The sequence below is a fragment of the Pan paniscus genome, chromosome 21 (genome assembly GCF_029289425.2).
Source record: "Pan paniscus chromosome 21, NHGRI_mPanPan1-v2.0_pri, whole genome shotgun sequence".
Taxonomy (NCBI): Eukaryota; Metazoa; Chordata; class Mammalia; order Primates; family Hominidae; genus Pan; species Pan paniscus.
This window is the reverse complement of record NC_073270.2, coordinates 11,188,058-11,212,497: the sequence shown is the minus strand read 5'-3', so window position 1 is coordinate 11,212,497 and position 24,440 is coordinate 11,188,058. Positions and strand designations below refer to the sequence as shown.

General features: G+C 41.7%; 1 pseudogene; it reads right to left on the bottom strand.

Moving 5' to 3' along the window:
- Positions 1 to 6,646: 6,646 nt before the first annotated feature.
- On the bottom strand, positions 6,647 to 12,273 carry LOC100984286 (HIG1 domain family member 1A, mitochondrial-like; annotated as a pseudogene).
- Positions 12,274 to 24,440: the final 12,167 nt, after the last annotated feature.

Below are 24,440 nucleotides of genomic sequence, written 5' to 3'. Positions count from 1 at the left end.
AGGCCAGGCAATAGGATTGGGCACTTTCAAGCCTGCAGGGGCAGGGGGGCTTCGCAGGTCCACCCCCCCTCCAGAGCACAGGGATGCCCAGGTCTGCAGCCATAGTTGGGTGGCTGCAGCAATGCCCAGGAGTGTGGGGTTCCCACCCCACCAGCTTGGAAGGGGATGGGGCTCCTGCCTGTTCCCAACTCCTGCTGGCTCTGTGGAGCGTGCAGCCCTGGCTGCACCTCCCTCGCTGCAGCAGGCATCTTTGCAGCAGTGGCTCCAGATAGGCTGCCACTGCTATCATTATAGTTGCAGTTCCTTAGAAGGCTGAGGCAGGAGGACAGCCTTGAGCACAGGTGTCTGAGGCCAGTGTGGACAACACAGCAAGACACTGTCTCAATGCAATAATAATAATAATAAATTTACTCCTGTGAATTGGGCTTAATATGACATTTTGCCTACCTCTGCTTTTCAGATGGGGGCTAAGGAGTCTACGAAATCCCCCAAATGTCTGTAATTCACATTGGTCATGTCTAGTGACTGTGGGAAATACATAACCTCTGAAGAGGTAACATGGACAAGATTAGTCTAGACTGGTAAAAAAAAAAAAAAAAAACCTCTTGCTCCAATAGCATTTCTAAACATTAACCTACAAATGAAGAATTTAGTGTTTCTCTTTCAATTGATACTGAAGGAGAGTCTGAGGATCTCTAGCGCTATTAAGCTAGTTTCATTGTAACATGTGGCTGCAATGCACAAATTTTCAGTCATATATTCATAGGATTTAAATTATTTCAGATGTGCCTTCTCCCTGAAGACATTTTTCTGATTTTAATCTCATGCTTTTTTTTTTTTTTACTAATATTGTTGTTAAGAAAAAATATTACCCAAAGCTTATACATAAGGTTAAAAAAAAAAAAAAAGGAAACTTTGTTTCCATTGTTAGACAATGCCCCGTTCCCAGATCAAAAGTTGGCACCTGATATAGTTTGGGTGCCCCTTCCAAATCTTATGTTGATGTGTAATGTCCAGTGTTGGAAGTGAGGCCTGGGGGAAGGTGCTCAGGTCATGGGGGAAGATTACTCATGGCTTGGTGCTCTGCTCACAATAGTGAGTGACTTCTTTTAAGATCTGATTGTTTAAAAGTATGTGGCACCTCCCGCTTACCCCTCGCTCCTGCTCTTGCCATATGATGTGCCTGCTACCACTTTGCCTTCCACTGTGAGTGAAAGCTCCCTAGGTCCTCCCCAGAAGCCAAGCAGAGGCTGTCGATATACTTGTACAGCCTGCAAAACTGTGAGCCAATTAAACCTATTTTCTTTGTAAATTACCCAGTCTCAGGTATTTCTTTATAGCAAAACAAGGATGTCCTAACACATCAAGATTTTTGTTATATTTCGTTTTCTGTACAGAGGCCAGATAGTATTTTAGACTGTATGGGCCATCCAGTCTCTGCCACAACTATTCAACTCTGCAGCAAAAGCAGCTATTTAAAACATGTAAACAAATGTGTGAGGCTGGGTTCCCATAAAACTTTATTTACAAAACAGGTGGTGAGCTAGTTTTGACCCAGAGTCTAAGCAAGGCTGTAATTGGATGACTCCTGCCCTAGGGTGACATGATATATAAGTTTGTTTGATTTACCATTTACTGTTGATTAGGGCTCAGACAATTTACAACTCTATGGTATTGCTTTACTGGAAACTGATAAGGTATAAATAATTTTTGACCAATATTATGCAATAATTTTTGTCCAGAAATGGTGGGGACTATTTTTGCCTGGTGGTGATACACACAAATTTCCTTGCGTAGAAAAGATAACCTCAAAGGATATAGTTGTATTGCTAGTAGAACAATAACAGTTTTGCATCTAACTTTGTGATTTATTGCAGAATTCTTTTCTTTCATTGACTATATAATTGTCAGTCCTTGTATCCTACAAGTTTGAACCTACAAGTTGGTTTGAACCAACTTTGTTGGTTCAAAAAAACCGCTAACTCATTATTAAGTCTAATAAAGCTTTGATTTCTATTCATTATAAATTTAATTGAGAATTATATAATTTTAAACATTTTGAAAATTACATTTTGGGTATTGTCTGTTAAGATATTTGCCTAGATTTGATCCCAGTGCTCTTGTCCTTCAATTTTATGAACAGGTAGGGGAAGGAAAAACTATTTCTGTTGACTTTCAAATCCAACTCAAGACTCTTAAATAATCTAACCAAGAGCTGAAAACAAGTAAAAACTATCAGAATGTGATAAAGAAGCCATAGGTGCCTTGGAAAGAGCATTTAACTGAAATGTCAGGATGTGGCTTCAAGTTTGGCAGTAGCAGAAAGCATGTGGCATGTGTTTCTAATTCTGATACAGCGAACCTCTTGCAACATTTTCTGTTTTCTGGCAACATCTATCTCAAGATGGCAGGTGTTTTGCTCACTGGAAGTTGTCGGCACTTCTTTGATGTTACCTTTAAAACAGGAATGAAGGAACTTTTCAGAGTAAGTGAAATCCATGCATTAAATGTATTTTTCCCAAAAAATAACCCTCAGGAAAATTTAAGAATTGAGATTCTTCTCTCCCCCTTTGGCTCACAGCAGTGACTGTGTCTGCTTTTAGGAGAGGCTGAACTTTTGAAGGACGGCTGAGCTCATGCTAATCAGCACGCAGTAGCAAACTGAAGTGGATTTTTTTTTCACATTAGACTAGATGGTGTAGTGCCAAGTGGAAAAATATTATTCAGTTTCATTTTGGATTCATGAGTTTCCTTTTTCTACTGTGTGATACTTGAAAGTCAAACTGAATGTCAGAGATAAAAATGTCATGCAGATTATAGCTAGGTTCCCTGGGTTAGTTGGAGATGTACACAGTTGAGACTCTTGACTGAGGTATAGAGAGGTCAGTTCAGCCCTGCGGTTCCACAGCCGCCCCCTGCTATTCCTTACTCCAAAACAGTAATTCACTTTTTGTGTCCAGTTGAAAGTCAGGTATGACTAATATTCAGCTGTGCTCCTAAAAGCTTAAAGACAGTCAGTTTATGAAAGTGCTCAGGATAAAGTTTTTAGAAAAGATAGACTCATAACTCTTCTACAAATAGAAAGTGGACACACGTCAAAGATTTTATTTAACTCGTTAATGAGGAAACAGTAAGATGTTACAACCAGTTCAAAGAACAATTTGAAGAGAAGACATACATGTAGGCTACCATAAATGTCAAAATGAATTTGAATGTCCATAATTGGTGCCAAAATGACTTGTTTGGGTAGGGGGGAGTCAACTGAACCTCCCAGATTCACTTGTATATTTGTGGAGGTTCAATTCAATCCCAATGCTATGGTCTTTCAATTTTATGAACAGGTAGGGAAAGGAAAAAGTGTTTCTTTTGACTTTAAAAACCAACTCAAGACTCTTAAATAATCTAACCAAGAGCTGAAAACAAGTAAAAACTATCTGAATGTGATAAAGAAGCCATGGGTGCCTTAGAAAAATCGAATGTGGAGCATCATTTGCATTTCTTTTTTTTTTCATAGCAGCATTATTTGTAATAGCTGAAATGTGGAAGAAACACAAATGTTCATCAACTGATAAATGGACAAACAAAAGGTGGTATGTCCACACAATGGAACACCACTCAGCCCTAAGCCATAAAAATGGATGAGTGTTCATTCATGCTATAGTATGGATGAGCCTGGAAAACATTATGCTGCCTCAGAAGAGCCAGACACAAAAGGCCATATGTTGTATAATTCCATTTATATGAGTTGTGTCCAGAATAGGCAAATCCACAGAGGCAGAAAGTAGATCAGTGGTTGAGAAAGGCTGAGAGGAAGGTGGAAAGGAGGGTGACTGTTAATGGAGATGAGGTTTCTTTTGGAGTGATGAAAATGTTCTGAAATTAGTGTTGATTGCATAATTCTGAATCATTTGCATTTTTCAGTTGCAGAATTGTAAAGAACTCAAATAAAATAAAAGGTATAGAGACTCCAAAGAATCAGGTAACCTGGAAGGGTATATTAGACAATGCCTATATTTTCATTTAAAACATACAGTAATTTTTTTTGGTGTATTTTAGTCCTTTGCAATTTTTCTCTACAAAAGAAAACTCAACTAAAATTATGTTTGTATCTCTAGGGTTATATAAAACAGAAAAGGCAATAGTGTTCTTCTCCTGCATCTGTTTGCCAAACACAACATAATAGAACAACAGATGGACTAAGTAGCAGACACTTGAAAGCTAGAGAAATCAAATGGAAGAAAAAGTAAACTTTATTCTTTGCTTAATCATTGCCCTTACAGCATTTTACTTTGTGTTTCACATTGTGGAAAATTTTAAGAGAAAAATACTAAATGGACTGAGCTGTCTTAAGCTCCCTGTTTTCATTTTACAACTTTTCAACATTTTGTAATGTCAGAAAAAGCAATATAAATCTAAAGCCTTAGAAAATAACGTGGAAATCTTGTAACAATTTTTCATGGAAGGAAGAGGCAACAGCACAATGGATTCTACATGGCATACCTTTCTAATAATCCTTCTTATATACCATCCCCCCGAAATATTCCACTCCTAATAGCTCTTCCTGAATCTTTTCTCTCTCACGTACTCTCCAAAGTTTCCAGTTGTGCTAGCTCTTCTGTTTCTCCTGTCTTTTCTCTTTTTGTTCTCATGAAGATTAATTGCACCTTCTCAATTCTTCAAGTCTTCTCTCCTTCCACAACGATACCCTGATAAACAAACCAAACAAATACTATTTCTTTTACCCTTAGGAAGAAATGGAGAGGGTGATCACAAAAACTTGTAATTTGGTATTTTCCTCCACACCACACTTTATTTTTAACCTAAAGATTAAATATGTTTGCTATATACCTTGGAATATAAATAGCTACCACACTGTAATTTTGAATTAGTACACCATAAATGATAGCAATTTTATTAAACTTGTGTAAAAATGTATTTCTATACTTCATCTAAATGTCAACTGGGTTCCTCCCAATACTTCCAAAATTCAGGTAGGCAAAGGGCTGTATTAGTTTGCTGTGGCTGCCATAGCAGAGTACCATTGACTCTGTGGCTTACAACAGAAATTAATTTTCTCACAATTCTGGAAGCTTGGAAGCATAAGATCAAGGTGTTGGCAGGTTGGTTTCTTCTGAGGCCTCTCTCTTTGGCTTGGAGATGGCCATCTCCTCCCTGTGTATGTCTAAATTACCATTATAGATAATTTGTTTAGTTTAATGTTTAGGATTCTTATGGAGAAAATAAACATAATGCACACATTTAAAGTGTTCTTCATTTATCTTTGCATTAGTGCCTAAAATACATATTTCTCTTTCAAGATGGCATTTAAAAATTATTCTAATACAATAGCAGCAAAAATACAATTCTGCAATTATAAAAGAGCTCAACTGGAATCCATAATTAAGCTATTCTTATGTTTAGAATTGTGATTCTGAGGCCAGGCGTGGTGGCTCATGCCTGTAATCCCAGCACTTTGGGAGGCTGAGCCAGATGGATCACTTGAGTTCAGGAGTTCAAGACCAGCCTGACCAACATGGTGAAACCCTGCCTCTACTAAAAGTACAAAATTAGCTGGGCATGGTGGCACATGCCTATAATCCTAGCTACTTGGGAGGCTGAGACAGGAGAATCACTTGAACCCGAGAGGTGGAAGTACAGTGATCCCAGATCATGCCATTGCACTCCAACCTAAGCAACGAGCAAAACTCCATCTCAAAAAAAAAAAAAGAAAGAAAAAAGAAATAATTGTAATTCTGAAATAAATACCACTACTATGTAGCTCTGTTGTAAGCTTTCTAAGTTTAGTTTATTATTTATTTATTTATTTATTTATTTATTTTTTGAGACAAAGTCTCGCTCTGTCACCCAGGCTGGAGTGCAGTGGCATGATCTCAGCTCACTGCTACCTCCTCCTCCCGGGTTCAAGCAATTCTCATGCCTCAGCCTCCAGAATAGTTGGGATTACAGGCATGCAGCACCACATCCGGCTAATTTTTGTAATTTTATTAGAGATGGGGTATCGCCATGTTGGCTAGGCTGGTCTCAAACTCCTGGCCTCAAGTGATCTGCCTACCTCGGCCTCCCAAAGTGCTGGGATTACAGGTGTGAGCCACTTTGCCCAGCCTAGGTTTGGTTTAAACACACACATACACAATTTCAGTTGTGGGAGGCTTTACAAGTTATACTCCATGCACTTTTTTGAAAGAGTTCCAAAAGAGCCAACCAGTCCACAAGACAGGCAAAAAAGAGTTAAGTAGGATAGATAGGACTCCTACATAACATTAAAGCATGCAATAATCTGCAGCAAACAGGGAGCACTTCAAGGTTGGCCTACTGTCTTCTTTAGAATTGATTTCATCTTAACGTTTTTAAAAGGTGGACATTTTAACATCATCAAGTCCATTTGGGTGACATGTTTCTTTTGTGTTAACTTGACTCGCCTGAGTGACCTAGTTAGTGAACCAGTCATGGGTAATTTGGTCACCAAGCAAATCAAGCCTGCAAGAAAGGCAGCCAGTATTCAAAATACCACGTTATTGTCTGAATATATTCAATTTATTTTCAACATAAACATGTAACCTCAATAGTGAAATGTGTAACTAATGCAAGCTCCTCCAACAAGACCAAGACAGCATCTCTTCTTCTTCTAAGGCTTAGGTTTTGCCCAGAATTCCCAATATAGGGAATAGCCCATACCAGGAGTCATTGCTCCCACTACAAAGCCTTGGGCTGCCATACACATGTGGATCAGGTGAAGGGACATTTTAATATTTCCCCTGATCTTTAATTTGTTAATCCATGTGCAACAATTGCTGCAAAACCTGCTATTCCAGTGGAATTAATGGTGTCTCTTCAGCTTTTCAAGTAGGTTTGGATTCCTGATCTTCATTATATGAAGAAAGAAAAACATCTGTGTTGGTTGACACAGTGATTGCTTGAAGAATCTTCTGAGAGCGAGAAAAACTCTTACAATCCAAATGGCTTCTCCAATCTTTATAGTTTCCAATTTTTTTCTTATTATTGAGTTTTAGGAATTCTTTGTTATATTTTGGATATAAATCCTTTGTCAGATAAGTGTTTGCAATTCTTTTCTTCCATTCTTTCATTTTTTTAACAGTGTCTTTTGCAGATAAGTTTTTAATTTTAACAAAATCTGACATAACTTTTTTTTTCTCTCATAGATGTGCTTTTGGCATTATATCTAAAAACTCGTCTTCTAATCCACATCATATAGATTTTCTCCTAGGTTTTCTTGTAGAATTTTTATAGTTTTACACTTTACATTTAGGTCTATGATCCATTTTGAGTTAATTTTTGTGAAAGGTGTAATAGGACCATTTGTTGAAGATCCTTTCTCTGCTGAATTGTCTTTGAATCTTTGTCAAAGATAAGTTGACTATATTTGTGTGGGTCTATTTCTGGACTGGTTTTAATCAATATATGTAGAAAACTTACTGTTAGGTAGCTTAATACCTATGTTAGGTATTCAAATTTATTCTCTAAGAGGTAGAAAACAAGTGCCCCCAAGTCTGCTATCTCTCCAGAAGGAAAAAAAAAAAGGATAAAAATAAAATGCATTTAATTTCAATAAGCATGCGTGTGTATGAAAATCTACCTTAAAATAGCTAAAATGGTAAAAGATGTGTTGCTATTCTAAAGTCAGAAGAGTTGGATTTGCCTCCGGCAGCTTTAAGCTTCCAGGGTGTTATGGCTCACTAGTTTCAGGTTAGAAAATTAGAAATGCAAGGCATGCTATGGTTTCAGTATCTGCCATTCTATCATAATTTTGTAGTACAAGGGTTTCCAAGGAGGGACCTAAGGTAGAGGGTGGGAGGGAGGGGGCAAAAATTTACGGAGAAAAGAATGAAAGGTACCAAGAGAACTGGTCCAACTATCTGTCTTTATTTTTAACAGCTTTCAAAGCAAGTCATGCATGCTGAGCACTGCAAAAGCACTAAGCATTTGTGGAGTGGGAAAAAAAATCCTCTGGGAATATACCGCTTGAGGGGAGAAAATGGCTTCATAAAGAAATGATGCAAACACCATACTTTGCCCTGCCAGCAACTTCTCTCTTAATTTGCAACTGCAGAATGAAATATCCACTACACCAAAGCCTCAGTCAGCTGCAAAAACAATGTATTGTAATCTGATATTTATTTTTGCTGAAATGGATCCACGGCCCTGACATTTCAGATTCTGCAGCTTTGCAAAGCAGCCAGAGAGCCTTTGCTGCCCTTGGGGGAGTGCAGAAGGCCATGAAACATCTTCACTTTTGCAATATAATTTTTCTTCAAGAACTCAAGCCAGAGTTGCATGAGTTTCCATCCAGCTTTGGGAGGGAAAAACAAAAACGAATTAATTAAGCTTACCAGACAGCCTTCAAAAAGTGTAATGTCAGCCCTTTATTATGATATAATATCAGCCAACACTTGGTTCACTTTCCCCGGGAGATACTGGATTGGAGCTGCTGATTATGGAAGAAGCACTTGGCTGTCCCAGCCCACACACTCAAGTGATTTAAATCTAGTCTCAGGAGAGACTTGACATCATAAAGGGAAAGTGTATTCAGGTTTTCTAATCTATGAAAACATTACCTCAATACTGCTAAACTCAAGCCTTACCACCATTTATTTCTTTCCTTCTATCACAAAACTTCACAGAAGAGGAATCAATGCTTCACTACTTTACTACCTAACATTTCCTTAACTCTGAGATCCACTGCCATAGAAAACGTGAATGATGCTCTTCTTTTAAAGGTCACCAAGGACCTCACATTCTTCAGTCCAATATGTATTTTTCAGTTGCCATGGACTTTACCATTAGACACCACTTACCAACCTTTTTTTCCATTCTGAAGCTTTGTGTTTCCCTGCCTTTTGTGGACATAGTGCCGGAAGTTTCCTCTCTGCCTCTTTTCTGTGCATTTTCCAGGCCGTTCCTTGTGCTCATTCTCCAAGGTTCTTTATTTCATCCTCTTATTCTTTTATATTCCGTCTCTCAACAAGCCCCCGTTCCCATATTCACAGCTGTCATATCCCTGATGGCTGGCACTTTAGCAGCAATCTTGAATCATGAAGTACCCTTGAGGATGAAATTCACCAGTGGAGGATGCTGAAGCAGGGCATTAGAAGAAACTTGCCAACCTCCAGATTTCTTTTATGTAGTAGAATAAGCCCTGTGTGTTTAAGCCATTCTTCCTTTGAACTTCTTATTTTATGCAACAGAATCGAATTTAACTAATACAAATAGGTATCAGCCTGGGTATTGTGGCTCATGCCTGTAATCCTAGCATTTTGAGAGGCTGAGTTGCAAAGATCGCTTGAGGCCAGCAATTAGAGACCAGTGTGGGCAACATAGCGAGACCTCATCTCTACAAAAAATGAAAAGATTAGCTGGGCATGGTAGCACAGGCCTGTAGTCCTAGCTACTCAAGGAGGCTTAGGTGGGTGGATTGCTTGAGCCCAGGAGTTTGAGGTTATAGTGAGCTATGATTGTGCCACTGCACTCCATCCTGGGAGACAGAGCAAGACCCTGTCTCTTAAAGAAAAAAAAAAAGAGTATAATAATGCCTTGCTCGTAAAGTCAGTATAAGGTTTACAAGATACATACAGGTCATGTATCTAGCTTAGAACCAGTCATGGCCTATGTGGCCAAATTTTACAGTTATTATTATAAACTCTATGCCTATATTCTAGCTGTGGTATACACCATACCACAGACCATCAACTGTGTCCTAAACAAATCTCCCCACAACCAATTCCTCCTAATCTCCTTCTTCTTTGGTTTATGACATGACTAATTTGTTTCTAATGAAGGTGTTGATTTTCCCATTCTTTCCCTTTTAATATTGAATCAGTTACTAAACCCTACTAATGTAGTCCTTTGAAACATCTCCAATTACTTTCCTCATTTTTATATTTCCTCTGCAAACTCCCTAGTAGGGACTTTCATTATTACCTACCCAAACTATTGCAACTGTCAACTCAGTTGTTCCCCCACCCTTGTGTATCCTCCTCTTTTCCAGGTTACTCTATGGAAACCTTGAGATGAAACTTCCAAGAATCCTGCTCTAATCTTGTTACTCCTCTAATTGAAGACCTGAATAACATATGATTGTCCACTGAGCTAGATAACTCCCTCCTCAGCCTGGCTCTTGAGATCCCAACCTATCTTCTGACCTTGATCTCTGTCTCCTTACATGCCAGTCAGTCTAGACCCTTCAATTTGCCTTCTACTTTCTTAACTCTGTTGCTTGGCTCATGTTTCACTCATCCAGAATGTTCTATTACTCCATCCACTTCCTACATTTCAATTTCTTAGCAAACTCACAAAGCTGCATGGAAATATTGTCATTCCAGGAAGTCCTCTTTCTAAAATGGATGTTATTTTCCCTTTACTTCAAGCATTTTGTGTTTGTCTTATGGCATTTGTGTTCTATTGCTTCACAGCAGTGATTCTCAAAATTTGGAGAGTGTCAGAATCACCTGGATGAATTTTGAAAACACAGATTGCTGTGCCCCACTCCCAGAGACCCTGATTTACAAGGTCTGGCAGGGTGGAGTCTGAGAATCTGCATTTCTCATAGGATCCCAGGTGATGCTGCTGGTTTGGGGATATCACACATTGGGAACTGCTTTATAGTGATTTGGATCTAATTCTCCTTCTATATTGTAAATGTCGTGAGATGGAACAATATGGCTTATTTTAACCTTTGTATTTCCTGTATCTTTCAACACGCAGTAGATATTTAATGATTATTTATTAATATTGAAGGCCAAAGTTTTGCTTTTAAACTTGACACTTAATTTTTGGAGTTATGTTCTGTTGTTGGTTCTCATCAGCCAGAAAGAACACAACTAAGTGCTATTGCCAAGGGCACAGCCGAATTCTTCCTAGTCTTCGCTGTTGTTTTTGGTCTGGGGATGTGAGCTCACAGCATGTTCTTGGAGGAATGTTAAGTATCAAAGGCAATGACATGACATGAATTCAGTGAACGCAGTAGTTGGAGGACTCCCCCAAAGAAATAGGATGACAGAAGTTCAACATTTGTGAAATTAAGTATGAAGGTTGCTATGGTAAGGTAACAACAGATTTGAAATCTATAATTGTACTGGAGAGAGGCCTGTTAGAGTCCCCTCCATGTATTTTGTTCTCTCTTATGCTTTTAATGCTTCAGAAGCAAGTCACTCTGAATTCAAGTTGTGATTATAATTACCCTGATTATTATTCTCAGAACGTTCTTTGGAACCAACATGGTTTTTAGGGAAGAAAATTAATTGCAGCTTTTCTTGGTTTAGAAATGTAGGCAACTGGATATTCTGGCAAATTCACATCCTGTCTTCCTCCCATGCGTAGATAACAGACTTTCTCTTTCTACCTGTCTATCCAGTTTTCCAGTAAAGGTATTTTTTCAGGAGGGTATTATGGAATTCTGCATATTGTAATTGTTTTTGAAATCATAAGAAAATCAAGAACAAGTCAGCCAGAGAAACAATAACACCACAGTCATCTCCCCAGAGACCTTTGTTTTTAGGTTTTAATATTTCATGTCAGACTTCTCATGAAGTGAATTCTATAAAAATAATGAAGGATATATGGAGATCATTACAATAAAGGATACATATCAAATATGGATATTTTTTATTTTAAGGAGGCAATTTAATTATATCCAGATGGAACATTTAAAAAGTCACATCTATGCATCATCATCTTTCAGCAGTAGCACAGATGGTACCTTTTCATTTGTACCACGTGCCAACATTGACAGTGTGTCCAGCTGTCTACCCCGCCTCCATCACAATTCCAAGTTTATGTGTAAAAGGACATGTTGGTTAAGTCAGAGACCCGTGGGAATCTGCATTACCAGGGGCCATGACATTACTATTTCACAATATTTCCTTCTTGAGGGAAGCAGATGGGGTTGCCAGACCTTGGCTTTTGTTTGCTGCACTTGAGTAAGGTGCCCCAAGTCTTTTTGCCCCATCCCGGGGACAGGCCACAGATCCGCAGTGATAGAGAGAACCTCGCAACATCTGCAGACCTTCTGCTAAAGCCCTTGTTTGTTTAATATTCTGTTTCCTTGCTATTTATGTTTCTAGAAATTAGGGAGAGGCTTATCCCTTCATGTCCCAAGTAAAGTTAAAAATGATGACTGATGTCATCAAGGGCCCTACAGCTTACGAGAAGCAAACGAACAAACCCATAAAACCAAATAGAGTGGAAACACATCATCACCAGCACCACCAGCACCAGCACATCGCCCCCCTCCCCCATCTAACTGTACGAATGGTTTGTGTGGAAACAGTAGCAGGGATTTTGTTTCTCTAGGGAAATTCCTATGGTCTTCCTGGTGCAGCATACCAGCTTGGGGCCCAGAAAAATCCCAACCAGGGGAGGCACCAAGAAATTAAGTAATGGGAAGCACTTCTCATTGCATTTGAGGGCAGCTAAAGAGAAAATGAAAGCACTTGCCGGCCGGGCATGGTGGCTCAAGCTTGTAATCCCAGCACTTTGGGAGGCCGAGGCGGGGGGATCACGAGGTCAGGAGATCGAGACCATCCTGGGGAACATGGGGAAACCCCGTTTCTACTAAAAATACAAAAAATTAGCCGGGCGCAGTGGCGGGCGCCTGTAGTCCCAGCTACTCGGGAGGCTGAGGCAGGAGAATGGCATGGACCCAGGAGGTGGAGCTTGCAGTGAGCCGAGATGGAGCCACTGTACTCCAGCCTGGGCGACGGAGCAAGACTTGTCTCAAAAAAAAAGAAAGCACTTGCCACTCTCAGGCTGACCTGCAGTTTGTTTTGTTGTGATAACACAAACTGTCCAAAGAGCAGAGAATCCCTAATTTTGGCATATCCTAGGGCCCTGGGGCATTTCATGGCCTAGCACTTACCACTTTATTGACAAATCCTAAGCTGACTGATGTCACTGATAGTGATAGGCACTTATCATTTTCAACATTCCACAACTGTGCTAACCTCAGTGGTCTCCTGCCCCTGGCTGTTGGTAGAGAGCTTCTAGTTCTTTGAGTTCTTTGAAAAGCACTGTCTCCTCATTCCTCAGCCCTTCCTGTGTCCTTGCGCTTAGTCAGGAGCCTCTGCAGCTCCTCTCATCAAGAGATGGAGCCTATTTCCTTGCCCTTTGGTTCCGATATCATCTGTTTGATTTGCTTTGGCCAATGGGATGTCGGCAGCTGTGACTCAAGCAGAAGCTTGAGAAAAAGCTTGTTCTTTTGCAGTGGGGTTTGCTCCTCTGCTGCAGCCATGAGCAAGTGCCCAGGCCATCCTGCTGGAGAATGAGAGGGATGGGGGCAGGGCAGAGTTGTTCCATTTGTCCCAGGTAAGAACAGTCTAGGAGCAACTCACAGCCAAAGGACTCCGAGACCAATACTTTACCTTCCATTTCATTGTCAAATTCTGGTTTTAGGGCTGGGCACGGTGGCTCACTCCTGTAATCCCAGCACTTTGGGAGGCCAAGGCAGGCAGATCATTTGAGGCCAGGAGTTCGAGACCAACCTGGGCAACATGGTGAAACCCCGTCTCTACTAAAATTATAAAAATCAGCCAGGCGTAGTGGTGCGTGCCTGTAATTCCAGCTGCTCAAGAGGCTGAGGCATGAGATTTGCTTGAATTTGGGAGGTGGAGGTTGCAGTGAGCCAAGATCATGCCACTGTACTCCAGCCTGGGTGACAGAGCAAGACTCTGTCTCAAATAAAAAAATCTGGCTTTATCACCCATGTAATTCCCAAGCTTGCCCACTTTGCTCTAACTCCATGGCTGCCACCCTGACAGCTGTACCATATTTCACCTGGATTTCTGCAATGTCCTTTTTCCTTCACACTTTCCCGCAAGACTTTGCCCACTCAGCAACCTGGGAATCTTTTAGAAACATAAATCAGATGGTGTCAGTCCGCTGGATAAACCCTTTGCTGGGTGCTCCTTCCTCTTAGAATAAAAGCCAATACTTAGGCCGGGTGCAGTGACTCACGCTTGTAATCCTGGCATTTTGGGAGGCTGAGGTGGGCAGATCACTTGAGGTCAAAAGTTCAAGACCAGACTGGCCAAAATGGTGAAACCCCATCTCTACTAAAAATGAAAAAATTAGCTGGGCATGGTGGCGGGCCCCTAATGCTAGCTACTCGGGAGGCTGAGTCAGGAGAATTGCTTGAACCCAGGAGGTGGAGGTTTCAGTGAGCCGAGATCATGCCACTGCACTCCAGCCTGGGAAACAGAGCAAGATTCTGTTAAAAAAAAAAAAAGCCAATGCTTAGCAGTTCTCAAGGTTCACACGGTGTGCTTCCTTAGCCAAACTCACTACACTGCCCCAGCCTCTTCCCAGGCTCCTATTCCACTGACCTGCTTTTATCCCTTAGCAAGATAACTTCCTTCCCATCTCCGAGCCTTTGTCCGTGCTGCTCCCTCCACTTGGAATGCCCTTTCCCCAGCACTGCCAATCACTGGCTGATTTTCTTGCTTCAATCTTTGCTGAAACATTACCTCCTCCTGGAAAGCCTCTCTGTCCTCTACCTAATGAACCCTCCAAGTTGCAGTCATACCATCTAGATGATTTCTTTCATAACATTAATCACGATCTGTAATTATCCTATTATTTATTTGCTTCTTCGTTGGCTGCCTTCCTAGTTAGAACGTTAAGTTCCTCTTAGACAAGATTGTGATTTTCTTACTTTCACTGATATTTCCAGCACCTTGCCCAGAGCTCAGGATATTGTCAGTGCTCTGTGGCTGCGTCATATATGAGGTTAAAAGTGGAGAATCCTTATACCTGTACATGCATTCACACAAATAACACACATGCAATGTGTTCATGTGAATGTTAGTGATTCCTTTTTCTTTCTGTGTGTGTGTGCGTGTGTGTGTGTGTGTGTGTGTGTGTTTTGACCCTGTCACTTAAACTGGAGTGCGGTGGTGCAATCACAGCTCACTGCAGCCTCAACCTCCCGGGCTCAAGTGATCCTCCCACCTCAGTCTCCTGAGTAGCTAGAACTACAGGCACACACCACCATGCCTGGTTAATTTTTTGATTTTTCTGTAGAGATGAGGTCTCACTATGTTGCCCAGGCTGGTCTTGAACTCCTGGGCTCAAATGCTTCTCTCACCTCAGCCTCCCAAAGTCTGGGATTATAGGCATGAGCCACCATGCCTGCCATGATTCCTTTAACTTCACTCTCATATGTAATGTATATGTGGAACACACATATATGTGATATATTTGCAGTATTTGTGTATAATGTATAATATATGTATATATGTAATGAGATCTTTATTTAAAACATTTTTGGAGTCCTTTATTTTTCACCCAACACACACACACATAAATATACACAATTTACTCCTCAGAATCTTGCATTATATAAAAATAGAAATTGAGCATCTTTTTGTAACAGCGGATATAAGCTTACTTATTTTTAAGGTTGCATAGTATTCCTTTGTATGGCTATATCATAATTTATTTAGCCATTGTGAATTGGTAAGTACTAAGGTTGTTTTCATTTGGTGATGAGAAAACAGAAGCTGAAGGAGATAGTTTGTCCAAGGCAACCAATGTTGAACTTGGGGTCTGAGTCCTAGTAATAGGGTAGGGCACCTGAAGCCTAACCTGGCACACCCATGCCATGCACATGGTAGGAGACATGTTTGTTGGGTGTAGATTCCATTCCTCTTGCTGTCTTTTTTTTTTTTTTTTTTTTTTTTTTTTGAGATAGAGTCTCGCTCTGACACCCAGGCTATAGTACAGCGGCGCGATCTCGGCTCACTGCAATCTCTGCCTCCCAGGTTCAAGCAATTCTCCTGCCTCAGGCTCTCAAGTAGTTGGGACTACAGGCACGTCCCACCACGTCCAGCTAAGTTTTTGTATTTTTAGTAGAGACAGGGTTTCACTGTGTTAGCCAGGATGGTGTCGATCTCCTGACCTCGTGATCCGCTGGCCTCAGTCTCCCAAAGTGCTGGGATTACAGGTGTGAGCCACCGCACCTGGCCGCTGTCCTATTTTTTTTGGCTCTACTTTCTCCAATCAATTCATCTCCCAAAAGTTGAAAGGGATCATATACGTCAGTGGTTTTCAAACGTTACTGCTCATAAAATTACCCAGAGATCTTGTTATAACACAGACTGCTGGGCTCCACCTCAGAGATTCTCACTCAGTAGATCTGGGGTGGAGGCTGAAATTCTGCATTTCTACCAAGTTGATGGATGCTGAAGCTACTGGTCCATGGTCCATGCTTTGAGTATGTGAAGCACTCTGTAAAGTCTATAAAATCAAGAGGGTGTGAGCTTTGAGCCTGTACTGAATCCTTACTGAATGCCAGCTATTGGGATAAGCATTATGGGGAAATAAAGAAACCCAACGTGGAGTCTCATCCATAAAGACTTAAGAATTTAATCAGTGAAAACAAAATGTGTAACAAAAGCATAAGTTTTCAGTACAAAGAAGAGTGATATAAGTGCCAAAGGAATAGTCTTTAATTAGAAACCAGTTCTGGGGAAATAAACACTCTACTTAGTGCAGACCATCTGATTTTTGGAAACTTCTTGAATATCAGTTTTGTTGATAAAACCTTCTCCCCTCACTTTAGCATGTGTGGAATTAAGTGTTTTCCTGGAACTTGTTGACAACTGGTTTGAGCCTCTGCTTGCTGTCTGTCTCTTAGCTGAGACTGTCCCAAGAGCCACATTACCAGAAATGGAGGCCGACTGAGATCGGTTTTCCTAGAGCAGAGCCTGAGATGGGAGGTTCTTGTGTAAGTGATTTATTTAGGGAGAGCTCTCAGAAGAAATCTGAAATGGGATGAGGAACACAAGACAGGGCAGGGGCAGGAGAAAAATGAGGATATGGGCTCAGTTGTAGCCTCAGCCTGACCCCACAGGGAGCTCTGGAACAAGAACAGCAGCAGAGCTGTGCCACCGTGAGTCAAGGGGGCAGCCTTCAGCGCCCCACTGCCAGTCACTGCTGTAGGTTGTTCGGGGGGGCGGGGTGGCATCATCTCCAGGGTGATGTGGCTCCCTTTGGCACAGGTGCCTTCATGAGGACCTTGTAGGCCAGGGGACCCCTCCTGACTTTCCCCCATTTCCCCCTGATTCTCACAGTCTTTGTAAAACCCTCTTTTCTTTCTTCTCTTTTATTTGGCAAGCATGTATCACACACATATTCTAGGCACTATTTTTACACTTGTAAGGTCCATTTAGGGCCTCAATCTCTGTTCCACAACAAACAGCGATGTCACTTGCTGACAAAATCTGACCTGGTGACTCCAAGGAGGTCCTTGACACTCTCCCTCCAGGGTCATACACCTGTATTTTATTCATGGTCTTCTAAAGACAACTCCCAGTTTAAGATCGAATGTCTTGCCCTCTCCACACTGGAGGGTTTGCCCTCTCCTGCCCTACCCCACACTGCAGCCAGGGGAATCTCTAGTCAAGAGAGGCTGGCCCCTTCACTCTCACTTAAAATCTGTAAGGATGCTCTATTGCCCTCCAGGTAAAGTCCAAATTCCCCATCCTGGTTTGTAAGATTCTTTATGTTTTGGTGATCAGCCCACCTCATCTCTCACCTCTACTTAAGCTTGAGGAAAGTCGAAATGTCCACTCACCAGGGCATCTGCATGTCTGTGTCTTAGCTTGTTCTAGTGTGCTGAATAATGGCCACCACAAGATGCTAGGTCCCAATCCGTGGAAACTGTTAATGTTACTTCGCAGGAAAAATGGGTCCTTTAAGATGTCATTGTAAAGGATCTTCAGATGGAGAGATGTTCTTGGATTATCTGGGCCCTAAATGCAATCCTAATGTGTTTGTAAGATAGAAGCAGGGCCGAACACAGTGGCTCACTGCAGTAATCCCAGCATTTTGGGAGGCCAAGGTGGGCGGATCACTTGAGGTCAGTTCAAGACCAGCCTGGTCAACATAGCAAAACCCAGCCTCTGCTAAAAATACAAAAATTAGCTGAACGTGGTAGTGCACACCTGTAATCCCAGCTACTTGGCAGGCTGAGGCATGAGAATTGCTTGAACCCGGGAGGCAGATGTTGCAGTGAGCTGGGAGGGAACACGCTACTGCACTCCAGCCTGGGAAACAGAGTGAGACTCTGTCTCAAAACAAAACTAAACAACAGCAAAAAAAGACAGAGGCAGTGGGAAAGCTGACACATAGAAGAGGTGAGGGGAAGAGGGAGACAGAGATTGGAATGGTACGGCCACAAGTCAGGGACTGCTGGCAGCTACCTGAAGTTGGAAGAGGCAAGAATGGATTATCCCCTAGACCCTAGCCTCTTTAGGGAGCGTGACTCTATCAGCACCTTAATTTCAGATTTCTGGTGTCTAGAACAGCAAGAGACTAAATGTCTTGTTTTAAGCCACCTGTTTTGTGGGAATTTGTTACAGCAGCCATAGGAAACTAATATGGTTGTGATTTACCTCTTCCTGGAATTACTCAGGACCCCCACTCTCTCCCACAACACATATTTCATCAGCATAATTCTTTGTAGCTCACATGCTGCCTCCTCCAGGTAGCCTCCCAGATTTCTCCTCTCACCACCTCCAGGCTTGGGTCTGAATAGACAGCCCTCCTCTGTCTCCCATAATTCCTTATGCGATCCTCTGTCATTGCTTTTGCTCCATTCTTTTGTATATGACTCTTCCTAGGTCAATCTCCTTGTTAAATTCTAAATCCCCAGGGTCCTATTCATTTTCCTAGCCCCCGGGCTTGGCATCATGCCAGGTAAAAGTGTCTTTTCTGTATTTGTGTTCTGCCATGATGGGGACATAGATGTTATGGTCCAGTGGTTAAAGGAGAGATTTGGGGACCTGACAAATCACCATACATGGGTGGGTGGCAGCTCCCCAGGCTGAGCCAGGAGTGGGCAGCTTTCTCCCTGACTGTCCAGCCCTCCAGCTCAACCTGCTCTAGAGCTTTTTGGGGCCGGGGGCCTGGGGTGCTCCCTTCAGTTTCATGTCTGCAGCACCCATGTTTATTTTCTGCTCATCTTTTTTTACAATCTCCTCCTCTCTCTGCTCTCCTTATCCTGCCTCCCAAACAACAGTGACTCACCACCTCCGATGCTGCTCCCTTTTGTCATTATTTTTAGGAGCCGCATGATTTCCCTCATTATCACCCTCGGGCTAGACCAGGATTTGGCCTGCAGTGTTTTATTTCTTAGGGCCAAGGTGCAGAGCACAGACCAAGTGACATTTCAATAAACTAGATGTCAGGTTAGTGGTCTAATAATCTGGTTTCTCTGAGGAGGTAGAGGCTGAATGTAGCATTTGAAAATTAAAGATTGGGCTTCAGTCAAAGGGATGATCTTGAGTCTTTTTAATTCTTCCTCTGACACACAGAATTCCTGGCCAACATTTGCAGTCAATTTTGACACTCCCTCCTAAAATCTGACATTTTTTATTAGCCTCAAATGAAGGTAGGTAATTGCTTTGTTATTTTTTTAGACACCAGATAGAGGGATTCTAACATGGAGGTGGTGGTGACAGCCTATTTTCTACCCTTTGTGCTGTTTAGAAGCCACCGCAATGTTGTAATTATGAAAGCTGGGCTTTAGGGGAGGGTTTAACAGCTTGTTCACAAAGCGGCTGAAATAGTTATCTATTGCTACGTACAAATTATCCCCAAACTCAGCAGCCCCAAACAACAAACATTTGTGACCTCACAAAGTTTCTGAGAATCAGGATGCAAGAGCAGCGTAGCTGGGTGGTTTTGGCTCAGGGTCTCTGATGAGACTGCAGTCAATATGTTGGTTGGGGCTGCCATCTTCAGAAGGGGCTGGAGGATCTGCTTCCTAGGAGCAGATCACATGGCTATTGGCTGAAGTCCTCAGTTCCTTGTCACATAGACCTCCTTAGAGGGTTGCTTGAGTATTTGTATGACACAACAACTGGCTTCTTCCAATGTAAGTGATCCAAGAGAAAGAAAGGAGGAAGCCACAGGCCTCTGATAACCTAGTTTCAGAAGTTACACATTGTCACCTCTGCCTTATTCTAGTCCATAGAAGTGAGTCACTAAGCTCATACCTGAGGGGAAGAGAATTAGGCCTCACCTTTTGAAGGGCATGTTGAATAATTTGTAGACATATTTTAAACCACCCAGCTGTCTTTTTTTCAAATAGCTTCACACAAGGCAAACAAGTCATTGTTACCCTGTGGATAAAAATACCACCTGGTATTTGAATGTTCTGCTGGGAGGTTGCAAAAAACATGGAAGTCTTATATATCACACTCATTGAAATAGTGAAAAAGTCGTATTTATGAAGATGAGTGAGAGGGTATTCTGCTTTCGTAGGCATGGATGAGGGAAGAGTTTGGAAAATGTGGGGGACACAATTTAACTTAGAATTTTCTGTTTAATATATACATTGTTAACTAGCTATCTCATTGGGCTCTTTGATTCAACAATTCAACACTATGAGGAATGAGACAAAAATCCCTGCCTTCAAGGATGAGAGATGAATGATGCAGAGCTAACCCAGCTAAGCTGCCCAAACCTAGCCCAGCCTAGACAGAAACTCAGCTGACCCATAGATGCATAAATGATTCCAGCAGAGACGGGTAGAACTGCTTAGCTGAGCCCAGCTCAGATATATACTGAAGAAGTGTGAGACATTAATACTTATTGTTGTAGGCCACTGAGATTGCATGATTACTTGTTATGCAGCAATAGGAACAGACACAAGTTTACAGTGTCATAAAAGAGACAAACATAATGAAAAAATTTGCAAAGCAACATATAATAAATATTATACTTGAAGATTGTATAGGGTGCTCTGAGAAGAGTGAAATGGGAGTGTTTAAATCTGCCTTGGGAAGTTGAACACTTCAGTTGCCTGAATAAAGTCCCCAAGATGAGCAGGTATTTGCCAAGGTGGGGTGGGAAAAGCACATCCCTTCAGATACTGCAACTATCTTAGTAAATTGGAGAGCAATAGTAATGGATGAGCCCTAATTGGTGGCAGCCACTGGATCAGGAATAGCTTCATACATAGTGCAAGAATTTTCACTTCATCTTAAAGGTAACTATTGGAGGATTGAAGAGGCATAAACTGATCAGACTGATGGTTTTTAAACCATGGTCTGGGAGTGGTATGGAGGGTGAAGTGAGACCCAAGCAGGAACTGGGTAGGCTCATACTGAGTGTGTGCTCTCCCAGATATGGCCATGGGAAAGGAGGGGGCAGAGGAAAGAGATATTCGGAGGTGGCATAGACAAGACACGGTGACTGATTTAATGAGGGGGTGGTTCCTGGCTTCAGTCCCAAGGCAGAGAAGTTTAGAAGGGGGCGGTGGTGAGCATGTCATGGTGGTTCATGATGAGTTTGAAGTGCCTGTGGGTGAGCTAGAAGGAGGTGTTTAGTAGGCAGGCAGAAATGTGGTTTTGGGCCTCAGAAGAGGAGCCTGCAGCAGGCATCTAGGTTTGGGAATCATTTGCATAAAGGTAGTAGCTGAAGCTATTATAGGCAAGGTTGGGTTTGTATACTTTGAGAAGCAAACCCAATTTAATATCTTAGGGAAATGCAGACACCTAAAATATGTGCAGAGGAAGAAAAACCGAAGGAGATCGACAAAGAGCAGCTAGAGACGACCCAGGGGAAAGCGGTTTTGCAAAAACAGATGAAAGAGTTTTTTTTTAAGTTGGAGGTTAACAATATCAAATATCCCAGGAGACTAGAGTAGCTGAGGATTGAAAGATTTTACTTCTTTGTTTTGTGCCCAGAAAGTATGATGAGTTTTATGGTGACCTGAGTGAGGGTTTCATAAAGGTCAAGAAGGATGGAAGATAGACTGTAGAGAATGGACAGGAAAACTGAGAGTCAAGAAATGAAAACCACAATGGTTATTAACTGCTGCATGATATTTGAACTATCCATGGTTTCTTGGTCTTAGCACTGACTTTAGCCATGGATGGGTAGACAATTCTGTGCAGGCTTTGACTCACTTCAAGCAGGAGGCATCTTGCCTTTAGTGTGTACCTTGGGTTTTCCTTTTTGTCTCAGGGCTTCTTCAATGCTATGGGCATCAATGAGAGTTTGCTCGACCCTGTGGATGCAAGCGTGGCAGTGTGGGGAAATTAATACCTCTAGAAACAACCCTTTAGGTACAGGGATGAAAGCTGATTAATAAATGCTCCTGCCACCCATCTTTTGGGTGGCCAATACTGAGAGGCATTCTGTACACTTCTCAGAGGTCCCATGGAATTGAGCCCCATTGCCCAGAGTGGTGACCTTGACGACAATGCTTACGGTGGCCTTTCTTTCTTAAAAGATCTCTTACTCTGGCTCTCTGAGATCACCTCTTAAATAAACTACCTGAATCCAAGAGCATATGTCAGTCTCTGTTTTGAGAGCATCTAAACCAAAAAGGAAATATTTTAGACACTAGTGATTTAAGACGATTACGTACATATCAACAGGTACTCACTCACTGCACCCATTCTCCCAACTACAGCTCCTGCTACTTAGGTAGCCATGTTTTGTGTCACATGACCAACTTCTCCATCAATAGCTCATTGGACCAAAGGTGAGCACATGACTGAGCTCAGCCAATCCAAACATAGGCTGCTCAGCAACCTATGATGTTGCCTGTTGTGAACCTAAGGGGGAACTAACTGGATTCCTTTCTGTGGGAATTTCAGTAGAAAACATCTCAAGAATGAGGGAGAAAGCAATGAAAGCAGAAGCTGAAAGGTTGAGATGAAAAAAGTAAATGGAGAAAACATGGTTGGTTCTCTTTAGCCAACATTATGAGGTAGCCAAACTGGTGAGAATATAAAGACAAACAGAAGTGGAAGTACCACATAGCCGTTAACCAAGAGGAAGAGAAGACTCCATGACTCTCTAATTTCAATTCTTCTGTGTGACCTTCACCACAAGCTTCCTTTTGCTTGAGGGACGTTTAGTAAGACTGTTTCATGCAGCTACAACAGCCTCAGTAGAGTCAGTGTGACTGGAGAAAGATACCTATGGAGAGGGAATGTGTTTGAAGCCCTCACTCATTGCTCCAAACCAACACTCTACCCTTTTCCACCCTGTTCTGGGTCTTGGAAGTGCCAATTTGTGTGGACCTCATTACTGACTCCCATCCACTAGCTTCTGGTAGGCTTTGGCCCTTGGGAGCCATCAGAAAGGCAAGAAATCAGACGGCAGGAGTAGAGGGAGACTGGTATTTATTTTCAGTTTTCTCTCTCCACGTTGCCCTAGGTTGGCTCCATCCCTTCACCAAAGGCCACAGCTCCAGCCAGACGGTGTCCTCTCCATGGAAAACTACCTTTTCTAGGCTCAGGGAAACAGCTCCCTTTCCTTGCCTCTTTGGGACTAGGGATGGGAAGGGCCCCCACTGTTGCTAGTCCCAAGGGACTGCACTCTCCTCCTTGGTTTCTCTAAACCTGCCCACACCTTTATAAAGAGTCGCTGTTATTAAAGTCCTGTTACATTACCCAGGCATTCTAAGAGCCTGACTGATACAGGAAGGCAGTACAGCATAGATGGGAAGGGACATTTTGAAACTGGAGGGACAGGAAATGAAAGTGGTTTATGCCTTATAATTGCAGACCGTGGTGCTGTACTACTGCAGGGAGCATTTTTCACATTGGGAAGCAATTATGTAACCTATGCCTATATATATATATTTGTCATTTTGGTAACTATTTTGAACTTCCTTGTTGAGATATACATACAGAAAAGTGCACATGTAACATATTACACAGATCAGTAAACTTTCACTAACTGAACACGCCCATGTAACCAGCACCTATATCAAGAAGCAGAATTACTAGCATCCCAGAAGCTTCCCTTGCATCTTTCGTCACTAACCATTTCCCCCAAGGATTACCACTATTCTAGCTTCTAACACTATGGACTCATTTATCCTGTTTCTGAACTTTATACACATGGAATGGAACAATGTGCTCTCTTTTGTATTTGGCTTCTTCCATCCTATATTGAGATAATAAGACTTATGTATGTTGCTTCAGCATGTAGTTGTAGTTTACTTAATTCTCTTTACTGTAGGTGTTCTATGTGAAAACAACCAAAATTTATGTCTTCATTCTATTGTTGATGGGCATGTGGATAAAGCCAGTTTGAGCTACAAACATTCTAGTACCTGTCTTTGGGTGAACAAAAGTATATACAGTTGACTCTTGAACAACCTGGGTTTGAACTGCACAGATCCACTTACATGTGGATTATTTTCAACCAAATGGGGACGGAAAATACAGTGTTCATATGATGCAAAGCTCAAGGATACAAAGGGCTGACTTTTTCTATACTCAGGTTTCACAGGACTGACTTCAAGACTTGAGTATACACAGATTTGGGTAGAAGCAGAAGTCCTAGAACTAATCCCTTGCCTATACAAAAGGACCACTGTATTTCTGTTTAATAGATACTTAAGAATGGAATTGCCAAGTCAGTGTATGCATACAGCTTTA